Source organism: Eublepharis macularius, chromosome 6 (genome assembly GCF_028583425.1).
Source record: "Eublepharis macularius isolate TG4126 chromosome 6, MPM_Emac_v1.0, whole genome shotgun sequence".
Classification (NCBI taxonomy): Eukaryota; Metazoa; Chordata; class Lepidosauria; order Squamata; family Eublepharidae; genus Eublepharis; species Eublepharis macularius.
The window spans coordinates 46,269,092-46,296,643 of NC_072795.1; positions in this window are offsets into that span (position 1 = coordinate 46,269,092).

The window sequence follows — 27,552 nt, forward strand, 5'->3', positions numbered from 1 at the left end:
TGAGGAGCCCCAGTGACCCAGTTGTCATGGCTGAACATGTTCCATTTGAAATTCATGGCATCCCAAGTGGCTGGAGTTTTCAGAGTCAGCACTGAGGGAGACCGCATATCCTGTATTTCTTTGAAGTGGCAAAGATTCTGCAGGCATTTTCTGCTCAAAGAACTCCAAAAAATTGAGTAGGCAGGACTTCACTTTGCAGAAGCCATCTTATTCTTCTCTCAGCAGACTTTTTCCCTCAATGTGTTTAATAATTTTCTTTTTACTAATTTATCTAGAACAGATATTAGGCTACCTGGCCAATTTCCGAGATCCCCTCTCGAACCCTTTTTAAAAATTATGGTGACGTTTGCTATTTTCCAATCATGCAGCACAGAGGCCAATTTTAATTACAAGTTGCATATACTTGTTAGTAGATCAACAGTTTCATATCTGAGTTCTTTAAGAACCCATGGATATATGCCATCTGGGCCTGCAGGCCTATTGGTTTTCAGTTTGCCTCCTAGTCCTAGAACTTCATCTCTGGTTTGTTATTTGGACATTCTTTCCAAAAACAGTGACTCTCTCATGGGGTATGTGCCCCACAGTTTCCACAATGAAAACAGATGCCAAGAATTCATTCAATTCCTTTGCTATCTCCTCATCTTCCTTAAGCAATCCTTTTATACCATTGTCATCCACACCGCCAGCGCCAGGGTTTCTGGTGCCCGTGGCCACCCCCACGAGCGCATGCACGCAGTGTGCGCGCATGCCCCCGGACTGTGTGATGACATCATCACATGATGGCATCACCACGCAGCAAAGCCGGACCCATTGACCGGTGGGTGGGTGGGACAGTGCACAGAAGCTGGCCGCACTCTGCATGCTGCCCCGGCCGCCTGCCGTGCCTGGCCTGTGGCTGCTGCGCCCAGCCGGGGGTATGTGGTGGTGGCGGCAGCAGCATGGGGCTGGCTGGCTGCAGCAGCTGCAGGCTAGGCACGCCAGCTCTATGGCGCGTGCCTCCACCCCCGGCATCCCCTCCGGCACCCCAGCACACGCGGCACCCGCCTCAATGGTGGCGTCGGCCCTGGTCATCCAAAGACCCAGCTGCCTCCCTAGCAAGTTTCCTACTCCTGATATATTTGTAGAAATACTTGTTGATTGTCTTAGGGATTACCATGAATCTGTTTCAACTTGATGGCATTTAATTATTATTTAATGATTTTGGCCATGTAGGCACCCTTTTAGGCTTATTGGTACCATTTTTTATTTGAGGTATGCATTCTACCTGGGCCATGATCAGCATAGTTTTAAATAATTGCTAGGTATCCTGGAGGGATTTGACTCTCTTAATTCTTAACTTCCTTCTGATTAGTACCCTCATTTCAGCAAAGTTCTCTCTTTTGGAATCAAAAGTGATTGTTTTGGATTTCTTTGTGGACAAATTTCTGTTTATAAGAAGGTTGAACTTAACAGCATTGTGTCAGGTGGGTAGCTGTGTTGGTCTGTAGTAGAAGAGCAAGATTCGGGTCCAGCAGCACCTTAGAGACCAGCTAGATTTCCAAGATATGACTCTGACTCTTGAAAGCTCATACCCTGGAAATCTAGTTGGGCTTTAAGGTGCTACTGGACCCGAATCTTGCTCTAATAGCATTATGGTCACTGTTCCCAGTCAGTGCAACAAAATTTACCTCTCACATCAGGTCTTAAGCCCTGTTCAGGACCAAGTCCAGAATTGCTACACCTCTAGCTGGCTTTGTGACCAACGTATTCTGTTCATGCAGGCATTTACAATGTCTAGAAAGCTCGTTTCTATGGCATGACTTGAACACATTTGACCAGTCAATGTGAGGAAAGCTGACACCATCCATAATTACATTATTCTCTCCCTTAGTCACTACCAATATTTCCCTCTACATCTGAAGATCTACCTCCTGGTTTTGTTTAGGATATGATAGTAAAACCACACTTTTAAGTAACCCTTAGGATGCAGTATCTCCATTCATAGTAATTCTGTTGGGGAGTTTCTTTCCCTAACGTTTTCTAGCTTCCTTTATGCTGTCTTCGATATACAGAACAATATCCCCCAACATGTCCCTCCAAATCTTGTCTATAGACTTTATATCCAGGGATAATAGTGCCCCATTGATTTTCCCCATCCTATCAGGTTTCTGAAATGCCCATTATATCTACATTGCCATTTAGCACCAAACACTCTAGCTCTCCGATCTTGGCTCAGATACTTCTAGCATTAGTTTACAGGGACCTTTGCCTCATTTTCTTTTTAAAGGATTCTTTCTTCTCTCAACCCTTTACTGCCTTATTCTCAAGTTTTAGCCTTCTCCCATTAATATTTTCTCAACAATTTACCTCACCATCCCTTTGGGTTGAGTCTTTCCAATTCAGACGCTCTTCAGCTCCTATCAGCTTTCTCTCAGAAGGCAGTTTAAAAACTACTGTTTGCTACTTTTTTGATATTAAATGTCAGCAGCCTGGTTTCCTTTGGGTTCAAGCATAGATGTGTCCCCAACAGGTCCTGCCAGACCAACCTTATCTTCTTCTATGACTGAGTGATAGGCTTACTTGATCACAGGAATGCTGTTGATGTAGTTCATCTGGATTTCAGTAATGTTTTTGAGAAGGTTCCACATGATGTTCTGATGGGTAAACTGGAGGACTGTGAACTGGACTCTAGGATGATTAGATAGGGAACTGGTTGGATAACCACTCCCAAAGAATAGTTGTTAATGGCATCGCATCTGATTGGAGGGACGTGTCCAGTGAAGTGTCACAGGACTCAGTTCTGGTCCCAGCGCTTTTCAATATTTTTATAAATGATCTGGACGAGGGTGTGAATGGATTACTAATTATATTTGCAGGGGACACCAAACTGGGAGGAGTAGCAAACATTCTTAAAGATAGAGATAGAATTCAATGAAATCTGAACACACTGGGAAAATGAGCAGATATGAATAAAATACAATTTAACATGGATAAGTGCCAGGTTCTGCACCTGAGTAACAAAAATGCAAAGCATGCATAGTGGATGAGGGATACACTTCTGGGTAGCAGTGTGTGAGAATAAGATCTTGGGCTATGGATGGATGGGATATTAAATATGAGCAGTTGGTGTGATACAGCAGCAAAAAAGGTGAATGCAATCTTGAGGTGTATCAACAAAGGCATCACAGGATGTCACTGTCCCACTATATACTGCATTGGTCAGGCCTCATGTAGATTATTGTTTGCAGTTCTGGAGATCTTCCTTCAAACAGGATATGGACAAATTGGAACGGATGCGGAGGAGAGCAACTGGGATGATGAGGGGCCTGGAAATCAAGCCCTATAAGGAAAGACTGAGAGATCTGGGAATGTTCAATTTGGAGAAGAGGAGACTGAGGGGAGACAGGATTGCTCTCTTTAAATATTTAAAGTTATGTCACTTAGAGGATGGAAGAGAGCGGTTCCTGTTGGCAACTGAGGATAAGATTCAAAACAATGGGTTTAAACTACAGAAGGGAAGGTACTGGCTGGATGCTAGGGAAAACTTCATATTAAGAGTAAATCAGGAGCGGAATCAGCTGCCTAGGGATGTGGTGTTTTCCCCCTCATTGGCAGTCTTTAAGGAGCAGCTGGATGAATACTTGTCAGGGATGCTTTAGGCTGTTCCTGCATTGAGCAGAGGGTTGGACTAGATAGTCTTTAAGGCATCTTCCAAGTCTATAATTCTATAATCCTAAGTAAAGCTCATCTCTTTTGCACAAGTTGGGCTTGTCCTGAAAAATTGCAGAGTGGCTAACAAATCTAAAACCTTCTTTGCAGTGCCTTCTCATCCATGCATTGAGCCCCCTGATTTATGCCTATCTAGTGTGCAAATAACAGGTAGCAATTCTGAGAATCCTACCTTGGAGGTCATGGCATTTAGTCTACCGCCTAGTAACCTAAATTTATCTTCCAAGGCCGTGCAACTGCATTTCCTAATGTCATTGGTGACAACGTGCACCACGACTGCGGACTCCTCCACAGCACTGATTATCAGCCTATCTAGACAGTGTGTGATGTCCACAACCTCTTCACCAGGCAGGCAAGTTACCATGCTGTCAAAACACCTTTCACCGACCCCACTCTCTATATTCCTAATGATCAAATGTCCCACTACCAAAAGCCCCCCTCCCCCAAATCTTCAGTATGAGGGGATATTGGTTGTCATTCAAGGAAGGAGTCCCTTCTAAGAGATTATTTCCAGCCTCCTCAGGCCTGATATCCTCTAACCTTAAGACTCTCATGACAGCAGAAGAGGTGTCAGCCCAGGGGTGGGACAATTCTAACAGGCCCCTAAGGGGCTCATCCTCATATCTACATAATTGTAGGAACTTAGTAGGGAAGTTTATGGAGGTAAACTTCCCTGCTAAGTTCCTACAATTAACTCCCTTTGCCTGCTGTGTCCGTGCACTCCAAAAGCTTCTGTTTGCTTTCTGGAGTCTCACCTCTGTGATGCATAATATCTACATTGCTCCCACTCTTTGTTCTGTATCAGGCTGTCTTCCAAATTCCAAATTCTGTGCAGCACACGCAAAGTTCATTCACTGACTTTCCAACAAGGACTGGGTTGATTAATGGGCTAGCGGACCATCCAACTTTCTTGTTAACATAAACTTCAAGCAAAGGCAGTCACCATCTTTTCTGTACAAAGAACCAGCTTCAGCTCTATTTTCAAGCAAAGCAAAGAAAGACGTCTTCCTCTACAGCCAGCTCAGGTCGGCTAGCTGCTATCTCATTCTTTTGTCTTGGCAGGGCACACAGGTGTTTCACTTATGAAGGCTAAATTATATCTCACAAGTAGCTTCAGGTCTTTTGATTGAGATCCAAAGCTGTGTAGTACCACAAGTATCTGAAGGTAAACACATTTCAAGTACAATGTGCAGAAATGTCATGATAGCAGAAAGCCTTTTGGCAAGCCAAAGGGCTGCTTCCCACATTATCGTCTGAAAGACAGAGGAGTGCTTCCAATGTCTGGAAATGTCATGTGAGAATGATCAATATACAGCCTGGGGTGAAAAGCACATCTATAGCAAGCCTCAAAATTCAGCTCAAAAAAGTATGCCTTTTACTGAGCTAATTACATGGATTCTTCTTGACATTTTCAGGGAAGTGCTGCTGTGTTCTTAAATTGCAGTATGGAAGAGATGGAAGAGATGCTGCATTTATTACATTAATTATTTGACTTGAAATGCCAAAAATGTAGGAATACCCATTTTCACTAAATTCAGTTTTGTTTATCTGTCCATCCCAATACTAGACGCCACAAGCAGCTCTTCCTTACTAAGAATAAATCTCACGGCTTCAGCAGGTACTTACTTAGGATTAACTCATGCTATACTCAGCGTGAATGGACATATGAGGAAGGGCTGTATGTAAGGTTGCCAACAACTCGGGAAAAAATATCCTGCCCCTTAATAGAGGCTTAATGTGTGGAAATGGGCAGGTGAAGCTTTCATAGTATGGTCAATAACATTTATTGAGTGTCTGTTAAATGGGCAGGATGTTTCTTTCTCTCTAGGCTATATCTATAATTTGTACATATGTGCAGGGAAGGGATATGATTAACTGTGCACCCCAAAGCAGAGTTAGATATTTTAAAAGTCCATTTAACTCAATGAACACTTTCCTAGGAGTAAGCCACATTGAACAGACTTGAATAGGATTCTGAATAGACCTGCTTAGCATCAGTGTCTTAGCTTCCTAATTTGCTTTCATGCTTCAAGATTCTAGCAAGAGGAAAAAACTCTTTTCATCGGAAAAAGTGAAAGCATGTGTAGAAGTACCATACAGACAGCTGAAGGACTGTGAAGGGTTGATTCTTCACAGAAACAGAGAGCCTTGAGTGACAGGCTACTCCAAGGAATCTGATTGGGTAGCATGAGCTGAACAGAGAGAGACTTCTGATTGGATGTCAGGGAGAGTCAGCCCTGGCTGAGAGGAGTCGAGTACTAACAGTTTTAAGATTCAGCCCTGACTGAGAGCAATTTAACACAGACAGGAGAACTGGGGGAAAGTTGGCAAGGAAGTTTGGGAAATTGGTGCAGACTCCCATTTGAGCTAAAGAAAGGGGATAGATCTAGTGAGAGGAGAATTTCCCTACCTAGCTCTGAAGAGTGAAGAGATCCCTGGTCTGATGTGGTTAGAAACTGCCTTTGGAGACCTTAAGAGTCAGTTAAAAATTCAAGACAAGTACCGGAGTGACAAGAGAAGGGGTTTGTGTATTGGAAAGAGGGTACCTGCCTTCTGGAAACCAAAAAAGTGTAAAAGAATACTCAAAGTGTAATAGAGTGTTTGGGAAAACACTAAAACCAAAGTCTCTGAACATAAAGATTTAAATGTGAAGAGCTTAAGAAACTCTCATTAGTCTGAAACGTTTCACTGAGGCACTGTGCAGGAAGGCTTGCTTGCTTGGGAGGAGAACTTGCTGAAGGACTAGATGGATGCTTGCTTGCAAGGAGACCTTTCTGAGGACTGGATGGATGCCTGCAGTACTTCCATTTGATCTGTAGCTGTTGACCATTTGGATCCCAGGCCCCAGCCCCCCCTCCACCCTCCTCTGTCTCTTCACACATTACACTGCTTGCTAGCCTGGCTATTTCATTGGAACACCATGCAGGGAGGCACAAGCTGAAGGGTGAGAGCTCAAGGGCTCTTGGCCCATGGCTCTTAGCACGTGGCACACAGCTAGGGAGCAGTCATCAGCTACACAAGTTAGAGGACATAAGAGGATAGGAGGAACATCACTATATTATGAACTGCATCTAGGATGAGTGCAACACCTGTTCAACACTGCTTGCTCGACTATACCATGATTGTAGCCCTAGTCTGTTGCCTGCATTGAAACTACCCGTATGTTTGATACTCCAATATGTGGTTATGGGGTACAATCCTGAGCTTCTTACTTACTACTTACTTGAGTGATGAAAATGTCCAGCAAATGTACTATTCAAGTGAAGTTGGGAGCTGGTAAATATGGGAGTGGGACTTACCAAAGGCACCCAGCATCAAGCAGTAATGCTCACTACTTATCCAACCTCTCTAGGATTCCACCTGCTTACAATGGGGCTGCTTCCACCACCACCACCACCACCTTGCTACACTAATCCTATGCAATGCCAGATCTGTTAGGAACAAGACTGCATGTATTGCTGGGATGTTGCAGGAAGAGAAAATTGACGTGGCTTGTCTAACAGAGACATGGCTGCAGGAAAATGACAAAGTGTGTCTATTCCAGCTAACTCCCCATGGCTATGCAGTCCTACACCAACCTCGCTATGGTCGCCGGGGTGGAGGGGTTGCTATTATTCTTCATGAGACTTTCAGCTTACACAGATCTCCAGTACAAACTATAGCTGGTATTGATTGCATGTTCCTGTCTCTGGGAATTAAAGATAGACTGGGTATCCTGCTCGTTTACAGACCACCCAGCTCCCTATAAGCACCCTTTCTGAGTTGGCAGAGCTGCTAGCAGACATGGTGTTGGGGACACCTAGACTTATTGTTCTGGGAGACTTCAACATCCATGCTGAGTGTTCAAAGTCAGGAATGTATAGCTTCCCACTCACTCACTCAAGAAAGCAGAATGAACTCATAGCAGCATAACCTCCTCTGCAGAGCCTGCAGGGCCGAAGGAGGAAGGACTCATGCGGGCAGATTCTAGAGCTTCTGGAACAACATTCTGGAGTGCTCCCCCTCAAAAAAAAGCTCTGGTTTCAGCAATTCTTCAACTCTGCATTGGATCCTTGCTAATGCTAAGTCTTTGTAAAATCCTATGTCATTGTTATGGAAATGCCCTTGATAGTGTATGGAAATGCTCTTGATACTGATTGTATTAATATCACACTATGTAATCCACCTTGAGTCTCAGTGAAAGAGGCAGACTATAAATTACATAAAATAAATAAATAAATAAATATACTGATTTTACTTCAGAATTGTCTATTTTGAATTACCTTAGAAATGTTCAACCCCTGATTTTGCCTGACCTTTCCCCTCTACATTAAATAAAATCTTTTTTTTATTTTTGAATTTAAAAATGCGTCTGATGCCATTTAAATGGTTTAAGTCAAAAGGTGGGGGGCATCATAGCATGGTCCATTGTTAAAAATGTATTAGAAAATTATGCATAGCTATATCATCCTGCAAATCCTGAAAAGATAAGATGAAAGATTTGGAATAAAATTGCTACTTATTTTTAGATTATTATTATATTTTCAAATCAGTGAAAAGGCTGAGTATGACTTCAGATAGGTTTTTAAAAGATATATAATAGGAAGACCTTTTTGCCATTAAGCAGAGGCATGTGCACTGAAATAGTCTTTTGACACTGAAAAGAAATTGAATATTCACTGGCTGAGAAATCCTATCACAGCTGAGACCAGACCCCCCTCATACAATGTCAGCGGAGAGGGGACTTTCATTCTACGGAACACACCGTATTCTTTTCTTGGCAGAGCAATTACCAGTTAATATTCTTAAGAAAGATGGTAAATGAACTATTTTAAAATATCACTTTGTTATTTTCTCTTTAGTTTTTTAAAAATTATTGCTCTGATTTTTATCCTGTGTGCACCCATCAAAGCACTATTAGCCATTGCTGGAGTTGATCTATAATCAATGCTTTTAAAAAAAATTGTTTGCTGAGATTAGTTGCTTGATCCTGCTTTTTGTCTTGAACAGATATGAGGGCAGTTCATCTTGCTCTGTCACAAAAGGCTAGACTGTCCTTAGGATCTTATGTGGCGGCTGTTCCCTGAAGATACAGTCCAGTCTGCCCTCAGCATGCCCTGGGTAAAGTCCAGAGGCATTTGTCACTCCTCCTGAGAAAACCCAAGGAAAAAGCCCTTCAAATCCAGAACATTGAGTCTTCTCTAAAAAAAACCCAACAACCATGGCGTTTCCAAGCAGTGAGCTTCCGCAAAAAGTTTGGCCACTCTGATGAAATAATGCTGTAAAAGCAGTGACCTCTAGACGTTCAAGACTGTGAATAGTACCCATGATACAGTAAGACTGCTAATCAATTGTGCACATGTAGTAACACCCAGCTTTCCCATTTTGATGTGCTGTGGTTGGCTCCTTGTCCCTCTGATACTCATCCAGTGCCAATAGTTGATAGTTTGTGGCAGGGTACCATTCCTACTACCATTCCTAAATTTTGCACCAACTTCTCTGACACAAAGTACTTAAATCAGCAACATATCCAGAGAAGGTATGAACATTTCAAGTAGAAAATTAGAAACAGACAGTTGGATCCAGTGCAGTGGTCCCACAGGCACAAGATTGTGACTCCCCTCTCCCACAGCAGCAGTCTAAAATGTCCCCCTTTCTTTTCCTGGGGTTTCCTCTCTCTCAGGAGCAGGATGCACCCATATAAAAAGGCTGTTATATGAAAAGGTATTTCTTTCTGAGAAGAGCTGCCAACCCTTTGGCAGATGAATTCTAGATCAGCTGCCAAAGGATTGCCCCGTACTTGTCATTTGTTGAAACCAGGAATGTGTGGTTAGCCTTCCATTTTCTTCCACCAGTATTTCTAGGAGATTTGAATCTAGTAGTTTCATGTTCTTGGTGCAGTGCTATAATAGTACAGGAAATGTGGCACTTAAAGCAAGTATTGAACTCCCACTCCCACCCCCTAACTCTGATGCTCTTTATTCACTGCACACCTTATTTCGTACTTAACCCCACTCGTGGCAATATCCCTAGTTTTTTAAAGATTTTGCTTAGTCCTCCTATGTCCTGCTGCAGCAGGGAAGCTACTGCGATTGGAACCTGAATTCCTTCAAGAGCTTTTGTTTTAAATGCTCAGCTGGGTGGGGACCATCTTGTTTGGCAAGTGTGCCACAAAAGCACTTCCAAAGTAAGATACCATGACATTCTAGTGTTAGCATGGTGCATTTGTAGCCATTTTTACTTTGGGGCTATTTTGCCTGTAATCTGTTGTGTTGGGGAGTAGGCAGAACTATAGATGTGGTTTTTAGTGCCATAGACAGGCTTTAATGCCATTCAGCTCCACTCCAGGCATGCCACAAAATCTTGTTATCAGCCTTCTTATACCCATGGCACAGGCTGGCAACCTACATTGTAGCATAGCTCTTTATTTGTTAAATTTGACTCCCATTGTATTGTTGAAGGCTTTCACGGCCGGAGAACGATGGCTGTTGTGGGTTTTCTGGGCTGTATTGCCGTGGTCTTGGCATTGTAGTTCCTGACGTTTCGCCAGCAGCTGTGGCTGGCATCTTCAGAGGTGTACACCTCTGAAGATGCCAGCCACAGCTGCTGGCGAAACGTCAGGAACTACAATGCCAAGACCACGGCAATACAGCCCGGAAAACCCACAACAGCCATTGACTCCCATTTCTTATTAAATGTCATTTCAAGATAGTGCTCTCTGAGTTCCAGAGCTTAGTACAGACTAGAATTGTGGTTCTCTAGTACTGCCTTTCACAGTATGCCATTTTATGTTGTCACATTTTTATCTTGCCCATCCTCCAAGCAGCTAACAATGGCAACATGGTCTCCACCTCAACTGTCTAGGATGATAGTAACTGCCCCCAAAGCAGCTGTGGGGCCGAATGGGAATTTGAAGTGTTCTCCTTCTTGCTGGCTGTCATAGTAGACCACAGTTCTCTGCTCGCCATTTTTTTTCCAGCTTGCAATGCCCATAACATTTGCAGAGCATTGCTGGGTGTTACCTTTCAGCTTATTTGAATTATTAGTTCCATTAAGTAGATGGATGCTCATGTGCAGCTGCATTCCTCTTTCAGCCCACAGTAAACTTAATGTAATCTTAAGCAAAGATAGAAAAAAACCAATTACCTCTGTCTCAAGTGGGCTTGCTATATTTAACAGCAGCACTCAGCTTTCCTTATCAGTCACCCTCTGGAGGTTTTTGATCAGAGCTGAAAGATGGATAAACCATTGTTAACTCCCACCCTGATGATCATGGCATTCGGCAAGGTGTTTACACAGCTTTTTGTGGACCAAAGTGAAGTGATCATTGTTCAGCAGAACAAGATAGACTGCAAAACAGGAGAACAAAAACTCTAGACTCCATTATGAAACTCTTTCAGGTCAGCTATCACTACTAGTCACTCTCATTACCTGAGATGGATGTATCGCTCTGGACTGGTATTGGTAGAGCATACCAAATAGGATAGTCAGGCCTCAAGAATGAATATACTGTTTCAAAAAGTCTCCATGTTCATGTTTTTAAGAGCTCTGTGATCTCCCAGTTTACACATTACTCTGCACTTACGAGTAGATCACTCCCATGATGTTTTTTTAAAGCTGAAGGTGACCTTTGAAGCTGGTCTAAATCTTTATTGAAAGGGGCATATTTTCAGGAATGCCCATGCTGGCTCATTGATCTTGTGAGGCCTTGGCTCAGCACTGTCAATCTGCCCTCTTAACCTTGAAGGGACAGGCCCTTGCAGACAGAGAATTTTCTCATGCCACTTCTCTCCTCATGGGGTGCTCCATATGTAGTGATAAGGCTGTGAAGGGCAATGTGTCCTTTGCCAGTCATGATCCTGATTCCTGGCAAATTCTTAACCTTACTGCCCTCTAGATCCATCCTGTAAAATGACCTCTCTCAGTGTGTTTTGAGCTCAGCTTTCTTTTGGCTGCAAATATAAAGAACTGAATTTGGAAACAGTGTATTTAATTTTATGTTATTTGGCATAATTTGTAAAGCAACTTGAGAATGAAGAGAAGGCCTTAATGTAATATATTACTGTTTATTCTTGTGTTACGGCATCAGCGTCTGACTATGAATCCAAAACTTTGTAAAGACTCCTTGTAGTCGCTCCATTCTTGTACCTTAAATTATTAATCTACCCTTCTAAACACAGTTCCACCAATATATCACTTTCATTGCAAGTCAGGGACTCCATGCCAAGATCTACTCCCCCTCCTATATTTATTTTGTTCTAAAACATGTCAATGCCATTCCTATAATGGAATAAAATGGTCTAAATCAAGCACTTTGCACAAATAATGATTCTTTATATTTGACTGGGAAACTGTGTGCCACAAATAGTAGTCCACAGTTTGGATAGGATAAGACCAAAAGGCTTCATCATATGTATTAATCATCTCTCTTCCCCCCACCCCCCTTGGGCATACCTGATGCAATTATGGCATTCAAGTAACCTGTAATAAAAACCTTGGCTTGTTTTCTTTGCTGTATTTTTCCCTTAGTTTTTTGTGTGCAAGGTCTGTGATCTTACAGCAAGGGACATTTTTGTTACAAGGTAATCCTAGGTATATGCTACAGGTAGCACTTTTAGTTAAGACTGCATTTTTGCTTTTCCTGAAGTTCATTTTATTATTAAAATATTTAAACCTTGCTTTCCCCTTCCTACTCACAGTGGTTTACAATTCTGCTGCAGCATAGTGGTTAAGTAGTTGGGCTATGAATCAGAACTCTACAGGTTCAAATCCCACTACTGCCTTAAGCTCAGTAGACGTCCTTGGGTAAGCTACTCCTTACCACGCCAGCTCCTCAGCTGTATTATGGGAATAATAATAACATATTGACTTTGTTCACTGCTCTGAGTTGGGCACTAATATGTCTAGAATAGTGTTATATTAGCACAGTTATTGTTGTTGCTGTTGTTGTTATTATTTCCAAGATTAAAACATACAAATACAATAAAACTCCTCCCCAAGAAAATGACCGCATATTAAACATCATTAAAAGCCACTCCCAAATAAAATGCCTCTTTTAAAGATGGTTCCCCTTCATCTCTTCAGGACACCTATATGTCAAGGTGGGAGCCGCTCTAAGAAAAGAACAGGCACCAGTAGACACTAATTGGTCACCTGAAGTGAGGGAAAATGCAAAGTATATATATTAAAAGTGTTAAATTTCCCTGGTTTTGCTAAGACTATTTTGAATGTTGCCCTGACCGGGATAGCCCAGGTGAGCCTGATCTCATCATATCTCAGAAGCTAAGTAGGGTCAGCCTTGGTTAGTAATTGGATTGGAGACCTCCAATAGAGACCAGGGTTGCAGAAGCAGGCAATGGCAAACCACCTCTGTTAATCTCTTGCCATGAAAACCCTGCCAGGGGTTGCCATAGGTCAGCTATGACTTAATGGCACTCTCCATCACCATTTTGAATGGCAATTTTTACATTTAAAAAATTAGCATTTTGAAATGTGTGCTTCAGGAGCATTGCTTTGGTTTCATGGAAGCAGATCTGGGACCAATTTTTTTTTTTATTTCTAGCACCTGTCCAATTTTAATATAAAATATATTCTAGATGCAACGTATTGTATTTTCAAATGTGTCATTGTTTTAAAAATAGTTAATAGGAAACACTGCTGTAAGATGTACGTATAAATTTTGTGTACTCGTTCCCTTCATCCATCCCTTTCATGATTAATCTATACAAGGCTAGAGTAAAAAATGGAAAGCAAGGGGCCATGATAGTTTGTAAGAGAGAGAGTTCCCAGTTGACAATGGCTGATAGACATTAAAAAAAACATTAACAGGACAAATAGGTGTCACTTCTATTTTTATTGGCAGGAGGATTGAGTAGCTTATTTACTTTGCTTATCATTTTGCAAACAAACATATAGCCAGAACATCTGTTACCTTAAGCACTCTTCTTTTCCAGAAAATGTAATAAATTCCTCTTCTAACAGAATTAACAGCAATAATCCATTTCTCTTTGGAAATACCATCTTCATAATCTGTGAAATGAATATTCTTTTTAATTTTTGCTTTTCATCTGATTGAGCCTCTTTTATTTCTTTTCAATGATTTTATTTCTCATTGAGTCTTCATAAAATAGTAGGGATCCCATTCCCCTGGTGGGGGCAGGGGATCCTCCACTTTCACCTCTGCCCCCCGCCATCACTCAGCTGGCCAGTAGAAGGGAAAGGAATGGAATGAATCTCCCAGGCACACTCCAAGGGCAGTGCAACGATATCACTCCTGGGAGTGACATCATTGCGCCGCCCCAAGAGCACTCCTGTGCTCTACCATGGGCCAATTTTGGCCCCAGATGGGTCATCACACAGGTGCAGGGATGAGTTCTCACTTTGCTGTGGGCTGATTTTGGTCTCAATGGCCCCAAACGGGTCCATGTGATGACATCACTTCCCAGAAGTGATGTCATTGGACTATGGGGGGGGGGCGTGCACACTCTTTGTGCGTATGTGAGGATGATCATGGGAAGACCTGAATGGTAAGCACTGGGGCTTGTCACTTCCTGCTGGGAGGCTAAGGGGACCTGGTAGCCCTATAAAATACTAAAAAGAGTGTCACATGACACACACTACTCTTTTGCTCTTTTGCTCAAAAATGCAGAAAGAAGGCTGGGGAAGAACTATCATGAGGCCGGGGAGGGAGGGCTAAAAATTGAACTAATAAATAAATAAAATAATAGATGCAAGGAAGGATAACGTATTATTGAGTATTGTTGAAAAAGTTGTGGAGGAATAGGGAACATGAGCCTCAAATACTGGGTTACATTTATATAATTAGTTGAAATGCCTAGTAAACAGTGCCATCCTAAGAAAACAATTGCAGGTGCTGACTATCACATTCAAAGCCCTTCATGGCCTTGGCCCCTCATATGTGTGTAAGCGCCTCTCCCCCTAAGCCCAGGCACAGCAGCTTCACTAATATGAACAGGGTCTTCTGCTGATACCACCCTGCAGTTGGGCATATGCTTTCTCTGTGGTAGCCCCCACCAAATAGAATGCTTGCTTGATGAGTCAGGAAAGCTGCCACTAACAGGAAAGTCAGGAAAGCTCCCACAAACTAAGCAAAACTAAACGATTGGGCTTTCTACCCAGATTATAGGGCTGTATGGTAAGAAATAATCCACAATGATGAGTAGACAGGGACAGGGACTATATGCTACTGTATTAAGTATTGGCAGACATGCACCTGGGAGTTTCCACACTGTTAAATATGCCATGTAATTTCGTTATACTTGGTTTCAGAAAGATTTCATTTCTGTGCTTGGCTTTATTCTTGTTTTTTCATTTTTTTCCTACTTCCATACCCTATTGTATCTCTTCCACTGACTTTCCTAATTGCTATTCATTATTGTACCTTGATTAGTGAATGCCCTAGCTGAGATGCAATATTTATTTGCTATTGTTGTGTTAAACTGAATCAGGTAATTCAGAAAATGTTGACTTCATGATTTAGGTCAAATTTGTAATTTAATTTGTAAGAGTATAACTCAATTATTTGCTGATAAAATGTCTCCAATTCAGTCTGACTTGGATGTGGGTATGATTAATGATACTTGGGTATGGTTAATGGTTGGGTATGGTTAATGGTTGGATATAGTTCTTTACTGGTGGAGCCAATACTTTCCCCCCCGCGAGATGTTAATACATATAGGAAAAATTAATGGCTCCCCTAGTAATCAGAGCTTCTCTATCAATGGGGGTCTTCCTTAAAACTCTTATAGAGTGAATAGTATTTCTGCTGTAGAAGTAGCCCTCTCTTGATAAAGAGGTAGTGGCTGGTTTCTAACTTACCTTTCTCAGAGAAAGTAATTAGCAGAATGGAGATATATCTCCAGGGTTTTCTGGATGACTTACCTGCCCTTGACCCTTTTCAGTTCATCTTCAGACCTTACTGCTGGAGCCAGACAGCCTTGGTTGCTCTTGTGGATGATCTCTGTTTGTAGGTGGATAAAGGGAACACACCCTTGTTAATCTCGCTTGATCTGTTGGCAGCTTTAGACATGATTGGTCATTCATTGTTATTATCAAATCTTGGATCTGGAGTGAGGATCAATGGAATGACTAAAATGGTTTAAGACATTTCTATTGGAATGTGTACAAAAGGTTATTATTGGGGACTAACATAGTTTGGATGTCTTGTTAGAAAACCATTTAAGTACAGTAGTAGAAAGTAGAGATGGGCATGAACCTAAATACGAACCAAAACCCCCCACAAACCAGCCCAGTTCATGGTTTGCGAACCAGCGTTCGTGGAAGCTTGTTTCCACAAACTTCCATGAACTGGACTACTGGTTCATTTGGTTCATATTAAAGGGCCAGTTTAAACTTATTAAAGGGCCATTTAAACTTTTCCTGCCACTTGCAAGTGGCAGGGCCCTTTAAATGGCCCAATCCCCAACCTCCACCCCCAGCCCCACCCCCCAGCCCCAGCCCCTCACCCCTCTCCCAAGCCCCAGCCCCACCCCCCACTTACTTTCCATCTGATGTTGGGTGGTAGAGGCCTCCTCCGCTGCCCTGCAGGCCCGAGGGGCAGCAGAGGAGGTGGAAAACGACCCTCCTGCCCCTCAAATGCACAGAACACAGGCAGAAGATAGCAAGGCCCTTCCCTATCCAAACTTGGGAACACCATAAATCTTTAAATTCTTCCATTAAATGTAGAAGATAAACCTGTAGGAGTGGGGGGGGAGTGCTTACCGTGTGGCTTCTGTTTAAAAACTGCCACAAATGGGCTTTAATATGGAGAATTAGTCATTTCCACCTAGTTATCAAGTCAGGTGATACCTGCTTCCCACAGTTGCAAGACTAGGTTAAGGCTTAGCTGACCACATAGACAAAGCCAAAACCCAAAAAAGAAAGGTACAGCCCATTATTGAAGAAAAACAAGGATTTTATAGTTTGTCTATATAATCCACACTGCCTAAGAAACTATAATGCATTTAGATTGCTTATTTGATCTTGTCATTTTCAAATCTGTTTCTCTGAGTGAAAACCAAGGTAGAGCAGGTAGCCATACCAATTGGGAAGTATTCTTTTCTGACCTTTCTCTTCTCTCCAGTGTCAGGCTCCAAAGAAACCAACAGGACAAGCTGGCTGTATAAAGGATTAGCTGGAGTGTTTCAAAAATATCCTCCCAGTTCCCAGAACACTTTTTATAAAGAGGGTCGCCAACTCAATTAAATTATAGTGAAATGTTTGGCTCCCTACTGAATGTGACTATGTGAAGGACAGGATAATTATGAGGAAAGAGGCATCTCTGTGGATGGCCATGATCAATTGGGAACAGTGCATATTGAATCTTTGACTCTTTGAGTGAACCAGGGTTCGATTTACCGCTATGTATTTAAATTGTGAAATGTGATGTGTGTATGAAAGAGAAAGCAGAATTCACTGAGTCTTCTGCTGTGAAAATGCATGTAAAGTCAATTTCCCAAATCAGTATTAAAATATCATCATCACAATAAACCCATAGAAGAAAAGACAGCTAAAAATTAGCTAAAGCCAAGACAGTAATGCCAAGATAAAGCCAAGATAGTAATGGAAAGTGCAAAGGAGCAAGTCAGTACATCAAGGTGTACATCAATTACGAGTAATCTGAAACAAAAATGTCTTTGCCTGGAATTGGAAAATGTCAAAGGAGGGCACTAGGAACATGAAAAGAGGAAGGAGCTTCTACAGCTGGAGGCCAGTTGCTGAACAGGCTCTGTTCCTTTTGACTACCCACCTCAGTGGAGGTGCTGTGACTCTGTTGTATAGAATCTGCTTGGCATGAAGAAGGTCACAGGTTCAATTCTTGGCATCTCCAGTCAAAGGATTCAGCAGTAGGTGATGTGAAAGACCACTGCCTGAGACCCTTGAGAGCTGCTGCTAGACTGAGTAGACAATACTGACTTTTGAAGGACCAATGGTCTGATTCAGTTGCAGCCTTCTCACTGCCTCCATGGCATGGCAGGCCAAGCCTCCCCGTAGCCTCCATGACTGCGACAGTGCAACCCTCCTAAGGCTGTGTGTTGGGCTGTGGTGTCACATAGGGCCTTATTGCTGCTTCCGCAGCACAGTGCCCTTCCCTGTTACTTCTGCAGCCGCAGCAGCACAGTCCTTCTAAGGCCACTTGCTGGCCTGTAGCATTGTGCAGGGCCCTTTTGCGGCCTCTGTGGCGTGGTGCACCTCCCTGTTGCCTCCACGGCCATGGCAGCGCAGCCCTCCAAAGACTGTGCATCAGGCTGTGGCATTACGCAGAGTCTTTTCTTATTATTATTATTATATTATTATTCTCACTGCCTCCACAGCACAGTGGGGCTCCTTGCTGCTGCCGTCGTGTCAAAGCCACTCACCAGGCCATGGTGCCATGCCACCTCTGTGGCCCCTCAGAAGCCTGGCACAGGTAGCAGGGAGTCCTAGTGCTGCCCTACCAAGGTCCCACAGCAGCCGCTAACAACTCACTTCTTATCCTGGTATAGGTGCACCTGCAGACCCCACAGTGCACCTGCACCAGGATAAGAAGAGAGGAACATGGGTAGTCTTTTATATCTTATAAAAGTATGTAAGTCTTATATATAAGTCTTATATATAAGACTTACATCTTATATATCTGAGATGTTCAAATGAGATCATACAGTGTTTTGGGACAGATTGTCAGCGATACTGGAATATTATTTCTTTCTAAACATCCAAATGCTGTTTTCTCCAATCTGAACTGATGTTTGAGGGAAGTGGAAAACTGGATGAAAGAGAATAAGCTGAAACTGAATCCTTACAAAAAGGAGGTGGTGCTGGATGGGAAGGCAGATGTCCTTGAAGGGTTAGATCTAATGAATCTGGATAAAGTCAAATAACCTTGTGCTCCACCATAATAGCTTTACTCATCTGAGCAGGGCCTTCTGCAGGTGCCACCCTGTAAATGGCGATCCCATGTAACATATAGTTTGGACCTAAGAGGCAGTGGAATAAGGGTTTTATTCCTGCTCAAGCTAGTTTATTGTGATTCAGAATTGATGGGAAAGTGGACCATAGTCTCACTGACATATTCCTTGGTTACATGTATTTTCCTGACTGCACATGGTCACATCACACAATGTGTACTCTGACACTTAAACTGATACCTGACTTTAACTTGGAGCTCTATGTTGCATTTCTTGTTTTCAGCTGAGGATAAGGTTTCTCTGCCTTGGATGATACTTCACCTTTATCTTTGTCAGGCTGTCATCATGTACCACTTTGTTGACTTTAAAGGCCTCTCTGTAATTATTTTACGCTCTCTCGTGTATGGAGTATCAGAATGAAGTCATCAGCACACAAGCAGATCATAAGCAATTGATTGTCAGGCTTTTCTGCAGGGTTTTCAGATTAGTTTCCCAATTAGACCCCAAACATACTTTGTTGTATCAACATTCTATTTTAATTCTTATAGCTCTGCAGCAGAAAAGACATCGAACACATTTGTACCTGCTATGATGTTCTACTTCATTATTTGGTTGTACATTAATGGTAGAAGACTGCTGTCTACATGGAAACAGCCACTCAGAATGCAATGAAATGTCTTCGAACAGCTCAGCCATTTGCAGCAGTTGGCAAATTTCAGATCCACAAAGACTATAAAACGTTTTTTATGGGGGGAAAAGAAAAGATAAAAGATTGAATGCCATTCTGCATGTCTCCCTTTCATTTTGGTATAGAATCAAACTGTTCAGGCCTTTGCCCTCTGTCTGTGATGGAAGGATGTAGAACTTCAGAGACAAGATCTTTCTCTAGTTTTCCCATTTACAATCTGACTTATTAATTAAGTGGGACAGTACAAGAGACGTGTCGGCAGTTGAAATATTCCTTTGTAAAACCCAAGTGATTTATCTTTCCACTGACAAACTATAGGCTTGTACTCTGTGTTGTGTTTCTTCTCCCAAAGAAGTCTATTGCATAAAAGTTCCATTGTTCAGTTTTCTGGGTGTTAGATTTATTTTTCCTTAGGGCCAGTCACAAGTGATATAGCATTATTAAAGCAAGGAAACCATGTAGGAACTGTCACAATTCTCTGTCACAGGCTGCCCCATACCTGTGGAACAGCCTCTCTGAAGAGGTCACAGGTAGACATGGGCACGAACGGGAAAAAAAACCTGAACAGGCTGTTTGGTGTTCGTTCCCAACGATGAACACAAACAGCCAACCGGAACCAAACATGTCCCGTTAACTAATGTGTTCGTGTTTGGTGATTGGTGGCACCAGAGCAGCCCGCTTAGCATTTAAAGAGCCCATATTCACAGGGAATGTGCAGCAGGCTCTTCTCCAGCCACCATCCAAGTTTAGTCAAGATTGCAGTATGGATCTCAGAGTTATATATTCCCAAATCCAACGCCTCCAGGAAACTCCCAATCAACACAAATGGAGCCACCCTCCCCAGTTGACTTTGGCCCCGTACGGTGGTTCGGAAGGCAGGCTGCCTCCCCTCTCAGGGATAGGGGGTCTGGCCACTGGCCAGCAGCACCCTTCATGTACCCGTTTGCCAGGCCTCCGGGTGAGAGGAAAATTATCTGCTTACGTAGCAAGGTGGTTGATGACTGTGGCCGCCGGGCCTGGCAAGCTCGGGGAGGCAGAGGTGTGCTGCCTCTCCTCAGGCTAGGGGGTCTGGCCACTCACTGGTTGCACCCCCATGTGCCCACCCTGCAGGCCTCCAGGTTGGAGGCAGACCGGTTATCCGCTTATGCAGCAATGTGGTTGAGGACCGGGGTTGCTGGGCCTGGCAGGCTTGGGGAGGCAGTGGCATGCTGCCTCCACTCAGGGGGCAGGGGGTCTGGCCACTCACCAGCAGCACCCCCCATGTGCCCGCCCGCCAGACCTCCAGGTCATAGGCAGCCCAGTTATATGCTTACGCAGCAAGGTGGGTGAGGACTATGGCTGCTGGGCCTGGTGGACTTGGGGAGGAGGTGGTGTGCCACCTCCCCTCAGGGGGCAGGAGGTCTGGCCACTCACCAGTGGCACCCCCATGTGCCCACCCACCAGGCCTCTGGGTCAGAGATGGACTGGTTATCCGTTTATGCAGCAAGGTGGGTGAGGACTGCAGCCACCAGGCCTGGTGGGCTTGGGGAGGCAGTGGCAGGCTGCCTCCCCTCAAGGGGTGGGGGGTCTGGCCACTCACTAGCAGCACCCCTATGTACCCACCTGCCAGGCCTCCTGGTCAGAGGTGGACCAGTTATCTGCTTACGCAGCAAGGTGGATGAGGACTGTGGCTGCCAGGCCTGGTGGGCTTGGGGAGATGGTGATGTGCCACCTCCCCTCAGGGGGTGGGAGGGTCTGACTGCTCACCAGCTGGACCCCCCCATGTGGCTGCCCACCAGGCCTCCACTTATCCGCTTACGCAGCAAGGTGGTTGATGACTGTGGCCACCGGGTGGTATGGTGGAGGGAGACCAAGGGGTTCTGGGCGCAGTGATGAGCCACACCTGCAGGCATCAACCACCTCCCTGCCATCATGGAAAGGAGGGGACAGGGCAATGCAAGTGGAGGCGAAGGGACCCGTGGCAGTACCCAAGAGAGAGAGGAGGAAAGAGGGAACATGAAGTGGTCAGGGTGGGAGAGGGGAACCAAGGCGTTCTGGGCGTGGAGATGAGCCACACCTGGAAGATCCTATGAGGAGGATGGGAAGACCCCGAATCAGTGGCTGCTGGCATCAACCACCTCCCTGCCATCACAGAAAGAAGGGGATGGGGTGGTGCAAGTGGTGGGGAAGGGACTCGTGTCGTGGCAGTACCTGAGAGGGAGAGGAGGAAAGAGGGAACACGAAGTGGTCAGGGTGGAAGAGGGGGACCAAGGCGTTCCTGGCACGGTGACAAGCCACACCTGGAAGATCCTGCAAGGGGGATGGGAAGACCCCGAATCAGTGGCTGCTGGCATCAACCACCTCCTGCTGTCATGGGAAGGAGGGGACAGGGCGGTGCAAGTGGTGGGGAAGGGACTCATGTTGTGGCAGTACCTGAGAGGGAGAGGAGGAAAGAGGGAACGCAAAGTGGTCAGGGTGGGAGAGGGGGACCAAGGCGTTCCAGGCACAGCGATGAGCTCTACCTGGAAGGTCCTGCGACAGGGCCTGGAAGACCCCGAATCAGTGGCTGCTGGCATCAACCCCCTCCCTGCCATCACAGAAAGGAGGGGATGGGGTGGTGCAAGTGGTGGAGAAGGGACTCGTGGCAGTACCTGAGAGGAGAGGTATGGACCGGTAACTGGAAAGCTCCCAAGCGAGAAGTAGTTGGGAGGGGTCGGAGTGGTCCCAGAGTGGGCGAGGAAGAAATAGGGCAATGGCAGCAGCTGCCATCACCCACCTTCCTGCCTTTGCGGAAAGGACGGGAGTTGCGGGACACATTCCCACCCAGCTCAAAGAGGTCCCGTTAGTCCCGTTGACAGGGGAGCCAGCATGCAGTGCAACCGCCTGTATCCCTATACAGTAGAACTGGCTGTGCAATTGCAGCCGAGCTGTCCCTCATGACAAAGGAGGGAGCAGTAACAGGATAGTCCATCATGAAGCAGCCACTGACATGACCCGCTGCCCTGCCTTTGTGGAAAGAAGGGGATGGGCAGGACAGGAGAGGTTGTTCATAAGGGTTGGAGTGGTTCCACAGAGAGAGAGGTAGAAAGAGGGACCAGCAGCCCCGAGAAATGAGGGGGGCCAGAGCAGTTCCACACCGCTCCGAGACACCTCACCTGTGCAGGCAGTACGGGGCACTACTCATAATAGTTTGGGCGGCACCACAAGACACCAACCGTCTTCCTGCCTTCATGGAAAGGAGGGGATGGATGGGACAGGAGATGTTGCTTGGATGGGTCAGAGTGGTTCCAGAGAGGGAGAGGAAGAAATGGGGCAGCAGCAGCAGCTGACATCAGCCGCCTTCCTGCCTTTGGGGAAACAAAAGGAGTTGAGGGATCCGTTCCCCCCTGCTCAGAGGGCATAGCGTTTACAGTTGATAGGGCCACCGTGCAGCTCGATTACATGTGCAACAGCTCCTGAGCTGTTGCACAAGTGACCAAAGGAGGCTGCTGCCAGCATCACCCACTTTCCTGGCTTCGCAGAAAGGAGGTGTCATGATGATCTGGCTGTGCCAGGAAGGCCTAGCAAGGCCTCAGAAGCATGTTAGCAGTGGGAGTGGGCCTGGCTAAACCTGACCCAAATGTGCCAGCCCTCATTCGAGATATCTACTGAACTCGACGGGCCAGGGTGTGCGGCAACGGCATGGAAAACCATGGGGCAAGATGCTTTAGTAGCCTGCGGAAGCCCACGCACTCCACGATGGATATGGGCAAGCCATGTAGGGCAATCATCTCTGCCAAGATGTGAAGGCCCACCTCCTCCTGAGCCCTCAACCTCGACGTTCTAAGCACCACTTTGCCAGACCACGAGGGGACAACCTCCGCAAGCGTGGCCTGCCTGAGTGCTCCGCACCCACCAGTGTCACCCTCAGGGCAAGGATTCCTGCTTGGGGTAGATTCCAGTGACCCTCCCACTGATTCCTGCTCAGAAGAGCTGGTTGCCCCCTTTCTCCCCCCAACGGATATTTCGCTGGGCGAGGACGGAGACCACAGGCTCAGGTGGTGCGTCTTCAGCTGCCGAGTCAGGGCCGTCGATGTAGGGTGCTTCAGGTTTTTGCCCCTGTGCACCAGGACATCACAGGCACAGCATCGCACCACACGGGGGTCATTACGAAGGGCCCAAAAGTGCCTCCATATGGAGGCATTGAAATGTGGACCGCTAGCTGTCCCAGGGGAAGGAGGACGAACGGTTACAGGCTCTGCTGCAGACCTGGCTACAGATGAAGGAGTGAGGGGTGGACGGCAGGGGAGACACCACCAAGAGTTTGGGATGGGGACTGGAGGGATGTTTCCTAAAACGCAAAACATTCCTCCAGGAATCTGTCACCCACCCCCTCTTCAAAATGTTGAGAGAGATCCTCTCCCCCCAGCGGAAAGACCTCTTTGGCCTCCTCCACAACACCCATAGGTGAATTAGGGGGAGCAGGAGTACTCTCTGCTGCCCCCGATCAACAGCCAGTACTGCTTTGCACAAGTAAACCAGGAGGACTGCCTTTGAATTTCACCCCACGCCACCACAACTGGAAGACTCATTGTGTCACCAAACTAGAATTAAGGAGGACAGAAAAGGAGAGAACACTGTGATCCCTCAGCCAAGGTGCCCACTGAGCTTGGCCCCAGGGCCTGGCAGCAGCCCTGGCACCAGAGGGAGGGGGTAGAGCCCTAGCCCAGCATTCCCAGAGACCTGACCAGATCAGGCACTAATAATCATGGTGAGCCCTCAGCTGAGGTGCCCACTGAACTTGGCCCCAGGGCCTGGCAGCAGTCCTGGAACTGGAGGCTGAGGCTAGAGCACTAGCCCAGCACACCCACAAGCCTGACCACCAGATCAGCAAAACACCAAAGTAACCGTTACCAACTAACTAATCACTATGAAAGAATGTTAAACACGTCTTGTGCAAAAATATGAAATTTACTCACACTGTAGATATGTCACAAAGTTGTTCCAGCCACTACTATTGGAGCAACTGGAGCACTCTATATATTTACACTTCAGTAAGAAAACTCAAGGGGGCAGTAGAACATTCAATAAGAGCCCCTATTGTTTGCAGAAGCATACAAACTTGTCGAAGCTACACAGAGCCTCTATGCAATTTCATCCAATTTCATATACACAAACTCAAAGCACCCTTAGGTTGCCTAAGTAATTTCAAACAGCCATTTTCCAAAATTGTAACTGTGTTTGCAGAAGCATACAAACTTAGAAGCTACACAGAGCCTCTATGCAATTTCATCCAATTTCATATACACAAACTCAAAGCACCCTTGGGTTGCCTAATTCAATTCTGACAGAAAATCAACTAGTAATTTCAAACAACCATTTTCCAAAATTGTAACTGAACGGGTCAGCCAGCAAGAGGTCCCGTTTCCGGTATCCCCTTCTTCAGAGCAGTTACAACTGTAAGAAATACATAAAAGGTATAAATCAATATAAATTAAACAAATCTCCATTCTGCCTTCATTCCATGGTTCTGCAAACTCCTACTTACATACAGCACATCAAACAGCATTTCTATCATGGTTCCAAATCGCTCACCGGCGTGTATAAAGGAGAGGGAGTAACCCACTCCTTAAAAAATGCTGTGTAATTCACCTCTATTGCCATTGAATGATTTTTAAAGGAACATAGTCCCCAGACAGTCCTCACAAATAAGATGTCAACTCGCAACTGACATTCATTCCTTGTGGTTCCTCCGTGTGCAGTTTGTAGATCCACCACGCTTCTTTTCTTAACAAGTCCCGTTGTATAAAGACTTCTTCCTTATAGTGGCTTACATGCAGGACTGTGTAAACAAAGTCATTTTCACGGTGTTTCAAAGCCATGAAGTGTGAGACCATAGGCGCGTCTTCCACTCCCCGACGTATTCTAGAGCGATGTTCCTGTATACGTGTTTTAATAGCTCTAGTTGTACAGCCTACATACATCTTATTACAAATACATACAATAAGGTAAACCACATTTCTTGTGTTACAGTTTGAGAAATCCCTCCAATACAGTCCCATAGCTTTAAACCTCTGGACAGGCATAACCAAGTCACAGCTGTTACAACCTCCACATCTATAATGCCCTTCAGGAAAATTCCTATGTGGTTTATGATTTATCAAGTCTGTGTGAATAAGCTGGTCTCTGAAGTTCCTGGTTCTTCGGTGGGCTATCAGAGGCTTATCTGTGCAACCCGGAAGATCACTTATTAAATGCCAATGTTTGTATACTATTTGTTTGATTTGCTTCGCTAATGGAGTGTAATCCAGTGCGAAGCAGATCCTAGTTTCTCTTTCCACCCCCCTTCCCTTTAAGAGATCTTTTCTATTTCTTTCTAATGCCCGTTGCCTGCCTCTCACAACAACATCTTCTGGGTAACCTTTGGATATAAACTGATCCCTCATCTTCCTTGCATGTATTGAAAAATCCATCATGTTAGTTGAATTCCGACGGAGGCGTAGGAACTGGCTGAAAGGTAAGTTACACCGTAAGTGGGGTGGATGAAAAGATTGGTAATGCAGCAGGGCATTCCTATCCGTAGGTTTCCTATAAGGGCGCACATGAACTACATTACCCTCTGCTCTATACACCGACACGTCCAGGTAGTTGATTTCATTACCATCAGCTGACCATGTAAGTTTGATACTATTGTGCACCGTATTCATCCAATTACAAAGCTCTATTGTGTATGAATTATTAGACAAAATAAGAAATAAATCATCAATAAAACGGCAGTAAAACAAAATATGTGTGAAAAAAAGATTTTGGTCTGGGTTCTGGAAAAAATTTTCTTCTAATCGTGACATGAATAAGTTAGCTATACTTGGTGCTGCGGAGCAGCCCATGGCTACCCCGCATGTCTGTAAATAAAAAGTCTCCTGAAACCGAAAATAATTCTTAGTGAGTACTATGTCCAAAAGGTCTAACAAAAAATGTGTGGGAGGTAGTTGGGTGTCTCGTTTATCTAACAGGGATTGGACGGTCTGTAGTGCTTCTTCGTGTGGGATGTTTGTATATAAGGAAGTTACATCCAAAGTAACAAACATTGCTTCTTTGGGTATAATTAAGCCCTCTACTTTATTAATGAAATCCCGAGTATCCTGAATATATGATTTTATTTTCTTCACAAATGGCTGTAAAAAAGAGTCCAAATATTTAGCCACCGGCTCTAAAATCGAGTTGGACCCTGAAATAATCGGCCGTCCAGGGGGGGGTGAACCGGGTTTGTGAATCTTAGGGAGTATGTAAAAGATGGGAACTCTAGGATACGTATTTAACAATGCCCTAAACCACTGCTCAGAAATCCAACCCATTGCTACCGCTTCCTGTAGAGAATTTTTAATTAGACCGGTAATACTTTTTGTAGGGTCGCTGGGAATTTCCCTATAGCTTTTTTTATCACTTAACTGCCGTTTCACTTCCCCTATGTAATCTTCCTTATTCAGTATAACTATGGCTCCCCCTTTATCTGCCTCTTTTATAATTATGGACTCATCCTTCCTGAGTTCATTCAACACTTTTAACTCTGATACACTGAGGTTACGTCTCCTATGACGCTGTTGTTTCTCAATTTGCTCTAAATCCCTAATTACCATTGCCTCAAAGGTCTGTATCCTATGGTCCGTTGTTGGAGGAATAAAGGTAGAATGGGGGCGTAAATTAAAGGGGATCTGCTGATTAACAGGTGTATTCCCAAAGAAATTCCTAAGTTTAAGTAATCTGGTCAGTTTGAACAGGTCTATTCTCATTTTAAACGCGTTATACCGTGGGGTCGGAACAAAACCTAATCCTAAGTTAAGCACTCTGGTCTCTTCTGGAGAAAGCCTTCTCCTAGATAAGTTGACCACTAGGTTTTCCGTCCCCGGTTCCTGGGGCCTCCACGTAAAGAATTCCCTCTTGTTTTGCTCCTACTCAAACGTCCTGAGCGGGCATTAATGTAAGTATTTTCTTCAACTGAGGTATCTGTGTCCTCCCCATCAGTCGTCTCTAGTTCTGAGTTGGTCTCTAAGGGGTTAGACCAGGTGACCTTTTTACGTGAAGTATCTGTCTCCAACCACCAAGAATAAACCCGTCCATTTGAGTAGTCTTTCGCCTCCCTATGGAACTTTTTGATTTTTATTTCCTTCATTTTACGATCAAAATCCAGGACCTGATTTTCCAACTCGGCTAATTTCGTATCAAACGAAGTTTGTGCTGTGTTCTGTTTTAAGGTGGACTCTAAGTTCTTAATCTCCTTATCCAGACTCTCCACTTCCAATTTGGATTGTTCCA